The sequence below is a fragment of the Conger conger genome, chromosome 15 (assembly GCF_963514075.1).
Source record: "Conger conger chromosome 15, fConCon1.1, whole genome shotgun sequence".
Classification (NCBI taxonomy): domain Eukaryota; kingdom Metazoa; phylum Chordata; class Actinopteri; order Anguilliformes; family Congridae; genus Conger; species Conger conger.
The window spans coordinates 34,157,056-34,162,055 of NC_083774.1; the positions used below are offsets into that span (position 1 = coordinate 34,157,056).

The 5,000-nt window shown below is 44.1% G+C and overlaps 6 non-coding genes across 6 annotated transcripts; all 6 read right to left on the reverse strand.

Moving 5' to 3' along the window:
• Positions 1-242: 242 nt before the first annotated feature.
• Positions 243-324, reverse strand: trnas-aga (transfer RNA serine (anticodon AGA)). The gene has a single exon. It is a non-coding gene; the product is annotated as a tRNA-Ser (tRNA).
• A 103-nt stretch (positions 325-427) lies between these two features.
• Positions 428-510, reverse strand: trnal-cag (transfer RNA leucine (anticodon CAG)). The gene has a single exon. It is a non-coding gene; the product is annotated as a tRNA-Leu (tRNA).
• Positions 511-1,549: 1,039 nt separating this feature from the next.
• trnas-aga (transfer RNA serine (anticodon AGA)) lies at positions 1,550-1,631 on the reverse strand. Its single transcript has one exon. It is a non-coding gene; the product is annotated as a tRNA-Ser (tRNA).
• A 1,416-nt stretch (positions 1,632-3,047) lies between these two features.
• trnal-cag (transfer RNA leucine (anticodon CAG)) lies at positions 3,048-3,130 on the reverse strand. The gene has a single exon. It is a non-coding gene; the product is annotated as a tRNA-Leu (tRNA).
• A 1,039-nt stretch (positions 3,131-4,169) lies between these two features.
• On the reverse strand, positions 4,170-4,251 carry trnas-aga (transfer RNA serine (anticodon AGA)). The gene has a single exon. It is a non-coding gene; the product is annotated as a tRNA-Ser (tRNA).
• A 103-nt stretch (positions 4,252-4,354) lies between these two features.
• trnal-cag (transfer RNA leucine (anticodon CAG)) lies at positions 4,355-4,437 on the reverse strand. Its single transcript has one exon. It is a non-coding gene; the product is annotated as a tRNA-Leu (tRNA).
• Between the last annotated feature and the right edge of the window lie 563 nt (positions 4,438-5,000).

The following is a 5,000-nucleotide window of genomic DNA, read 5'->3' on the forward strand; positions in this document are numbered from 1 at the left end:
ACACGGGCCGTAATGGGCAGGATTCAAAACTTTCCGTTGAGACCCCAATGAATTTCTAGGGTTAGGTTAGTGAGAAGTACTTTCTTTCCCAAGTTAGGGTTCGGGTTCGCATCACAGAGGCTCATTTCGATGAAGCCTCGCAGAGACTGGGTGAGATTCTCAAGTACTTATCAAATGTAGTTAGTAACAGGAGACGCAGAACAATCTGCTGCCAACATGAATTGCCACGAAAACACACTGGACGTAATCGGCAGGATTCGAACCTGCGCGGGGAGACCCCAATGGATTTCTAGTCCATCGCCTTAACCACTCGGCCACGATTACCTGGCTGCCTGCTCACGGCGGCTGTGCTAGAAAAGTTCATCTTCACAAGCACGTGCAGAAACACAACTGAATGCATCTGCTGATGGAAAAGAGCCCCATGGACTGTCAGAAGTGGGATTCGAACCCACGCCTCCAGAAGAGACTGCGACCTGAACGCAGCGCCTTAGACCGCTCGGCCATCCTGACAGGATAGAGGCAGTTTTTTCGGAAGTTTCTTCAGAAGAACCCTGACATTGGCTGCTAATATCAATTACAATGAAAACATTTGACTCATCACCAGAAGAACTTGAACTCAGAGGCTCCCATAGATTTCTACTCAGTGCCTTAAAGAGGCATTGCAGTGTAAATTGTTATTTCATTTGTAGAAGCGTAGCTGTCCTCCCACTGAAAATGAGCTCTCAGCCATCTCTCTGCCTTTTGCGAGTGCAGAGCTGTAACCCCAAACTACTGTGGTGTGCCAAATTGTAAGGGTTTACCCAAACGACGGTTTGAATAAGTGCCAATCTTGACATTTAATATACTGAAATTTCATACCTTGCCATTTTTTACAGAATCCAATTTCCTGTCCCTGTACCCCCATAGAGACTGGCTGAGATTCTCAAGTACTTATCAAATGTATTTAGTAATAGGACATTACTTCAGTTGGATCAATTTGTGCAGTTAACCTACTGTTGAGGACACCAAAATGCACTTTAAATGCCATTGACATATTTATTAGTGGCAGGAAAAATATTCCAATTGTTACTGGCAGAAATATGTCGACAGTAGCCTTCAGGTAGCTATAAAATGCATGTATGCGAGATGTAGCAGACTGGTTGCAATTTGATGCAGGAACATAGCAATGCTTTTGTCATATGTTGTGATAGATCATGGCATATTGAAGGAGTAGCAAAATGTACCTAGAAAGCTGATGTTACCAAACTTGAGCTTGTGTGCTTAACAGAGAGTATCTTTCGGCTCCCAACTTGAATTGCAAGGAAAACACACGGGCCGTAATGGGCAGGATTCAAAACTTTCCGTTGAGACCCCAATGAATTTCTAGGGTTAGGTTAGTGAGAAGTACTTTCTTTCCCAAGTTAGGGTTCGGGTTCGCATCACAGAGGCTCATTTCGATGAAGCCTCGCAGAGACTGGGTGAGATTCTCAAGTACTTATCAAATGTAGTTAGTAACAGGAGACGCAGAACAATCTGCTGCCAACATGAATTGCCATGAAAACACACTGGACGTAATCGGCAGGATTCAAACCTGCGCGGGGAGACCCCAATGGATTTCTAGTCCATCGCCTTAACCACTCGGCCACGATTACCTGGCTGCCTGCTCACGGCGGCTGTGCTTGAAAAGTTCATCTTCACAAGCACGTGCAGAAACACAACTGAATGCATCTGCTGATGGAAAAGAGCCCCATGGACTGTCAGAAGTGGGATTCGAACCCACGCCTCCAGAAGAGACTGCGACCTGAACGCACCGCCTTAGACCGCTCGGCCATCCTGACAGGATAGAGGCAGTTTTTTCGGAAGTTTCTTCAGAAGAACCCTGACATTGGCTGCTAATATCAATTACAATGAAAACATTTGACTCATCACCAGAAGGACTTGAACTCAGAGGCTCCCATAGATTTCTACTCAGTGCCTTAAAGAGGCATTGCAGTGTAAATTGTTATTTCATTTGTAGAAGCGTAGCTGTCCTCCCACTGAAAATGAGCTCTCAGCCATCTCTCTGCCTTTTGCGAGTGCAGAGATGTAACCCCAAACTACTGTGGTGTGCCAAATTGTAAGGGTTTACCCAAACTACGGTTTGAATAAGTGCCAATCTTGACGTTTAATATACTGAAATTTCATACCTTGCCATTTTTTACAGAATCCAATTTCCTGTCCCTGTACCCCCATAGAGACTGGCTGAGATTCTCAAGTACTTATCAAATGTATTTAGTAATAGGACATTATTTCAGTTGGATCAATTTGTGCAGTTAACCTACTGTTGAGGACACCAAAATGCACTTTAAATGCCATTGACATATTTATTAGTGGCAGGAGAAATATTCCAATTGTTACTGGCAGAAATATGTCGACAGTAGCCTTCAGGTAGCTATAAAATGCATGTATGCGAGATATAGCAGACTGGTAGCAATTTGATGCAGGAACATAGCAATGCTTTTGTCATATGTTGTGATAGATCATGGCATATTGAAGGAGTAGCAAAATGTACCTAGAAAGCTGATGTTACCAAACTTGAGCTTGTGTGCTTAACAGAGAGTATCTTTCGGCTCCCAACTTGAATTGCAAGGAAAACACACGGGCCGTAATGGGCAGGATTCAAAACTTTCCGTTGAGACCCCAATGAATTTCTAGGGTTAGGTTAGTGAGAAGTACTTTCTTTCCCAAGTTACGGTTCGGGTTCGGGTTCGCATCACAGAGGCTCATTTCGATGAAGCCTCGCAGAGACTGGGTGAGATTCTCAAGTACTTATCAAATGTAGTTAGTAACAGGAGACGCAGAACAATCTGCTGCCAACATGAATTGCCACGCAAAAACACTGGACGTAATCGGCAGGATTCGAACCTGAGCGGGGAGACCCCAATGGATTTCTAGTCCATCGCCTTAACCACTCGGCCACGATTACCTGGCTGCCTGCTCACGGCGGCTGTGCTTGAAAAGTTCATCTTCACAAGCACGTGCAGAAACACAACTGAATGCATCTGCTGATGGAAAAGAGCCCCATGGACTGTCAGAAGTGGGATTCGAACCCACGCCTCCAGAAGAGACTGCGACCTGAACGCAGCGCCTTAGACCGCTCGGCCATCCTGACAGGATAGAGGCAGTTTTTTCGGAAGTTTCTTCAGAAGAACCCTGACATTGGCTGCTAATATCAATTACAATGAAAACATTTGACTCATCACCAGAAGGACTTGAACTCAGAGGCTCCCATAGATTTCTACTCAGTGCCTTAAAGAGGCATTGCAGTGTAAATTGTTATTTCATTTGTAGAAGCGTAGCTGTCCTCCCACTGAAAATGAGCTCTCAGCCATCTCTCTGCCTTTTGCGAGTGCAGAGATGTAACCCCAAACTACTGTGGTGTGCCAAATTGTAAGGGTTTACCCAAACTACGGTTTGAATAAGTGCCAATCTTGACATTTAATATACTGAAATTTCATACCTTGCCATTTTTTACAGAATCCAATTTCCTGTCCCTGTACCCCCATAGAGACTGGCTGAGATTCTCAAGTACTTATCAAATGTATTTAGTAATAGGACATTACTTCAGTTGGATCAATTTGTGCAGTTAACCTACTGTTGAGGACACCAAAATGCACTTTAAATGCCATTGACATATTTATTAGTGGCAGGAAAAATATTCCAATTGTTACTGGCAGAAATATGTCGACAGTAGCCTTCAGGTAGCTATAAAATGCATGTATGCGAGATGTAGCAGACTGGTTGCAATTTGATGCAGGAACATAGCAATGCTTTTGTCATATGTTGTGATAGATCATGGCATATTGAAGGAGTAGCAAAATGTACCTAGAAAGCTGATGTTACCAAACTTGAGCTTGTGTGCTTAACAGAGAGTATCTTTCGGCTCCCAACTTGAATTGCAAGGAAAACACACGGGCCGTAATGGGCAGGATTCAAAACTTTCCGTTGAGACCCCAATGAATTTCTAGGGTTAGGTTAGTGAGAAGTACTTTCTTTCCCAAGTTAGGGTTCGGGTTCGCATCACAGAGGCTCATTTCGATGAAGCCTCGCAGAGACTGGGTGAGATTCTCAAGTACTTATCAAATGTAGTTAGTAACAGGAGACGCAGAACAATCTGCTGCCAACATGAATTGCCACGAAAACACACTGGACGTAATCGGCAGGATTCGAACCTGCGCGGGGAGACCCCAATGGATTTCTAGTCCATCGCCTTAACCACTCGGCCACAATTACCTGGCTGCCTGCTCACGGCGGCTGTGCTAGAAAAGTTCATCTTCACAAGCACGTGCAGAAACACAACTGAATGCATCTGCTGATGGAAAAGAGCCCCATGGACTGTCAGAAGTGGGATTCGAACCCACGCCTCCAGAAGAGACTGCGACCTGAACGCAGCGCCTTAGACCGCTCGGCCATCCTGACAGGATAGAGGCAGTTTTTTCGGAAGTTTCTTCAGAAGAACCCTGACATTGGCTGCTAATATCAATTACAATGAAAACATTTGACTCATCACCAGAAGGACTTGAACTCAGAGGCTCCCATAGATTTCTACTCAGTGCCTTAAAGAGGCATTGCAGTGTAAATTGTTATTTCATTTGTAGAAGCGTAGCTGTCCTCCCACTGAAAATGAGCTCTCAGCCATCTCTCTGCCTTTTGCGAGTGCAGAGATGTAACCCCAAACTACTGTGGTGTGCCAAATTGTAAGGGTTTACCCAAACTACGGTTTGAATAAGTGCCAATCTTGACGTTTAATATACTGAAATTTCATACCTTGCCATTTTTTACAGAATCCAATTTCCTGTCCCTGTACCCCCATAGAGACTGGCTGAGATTCTCAAGTACTTATCAAATGTATTTAGTAATAGGACATTACTTCAGTTGGATCAATTTGTGCAGTTAACCTACGGTTGAGGACACCAAAATGCACTTTAAATGCCATTGACATATTTATTAGTGGCAGGAGAAATATTCCAATTGTTACTGGC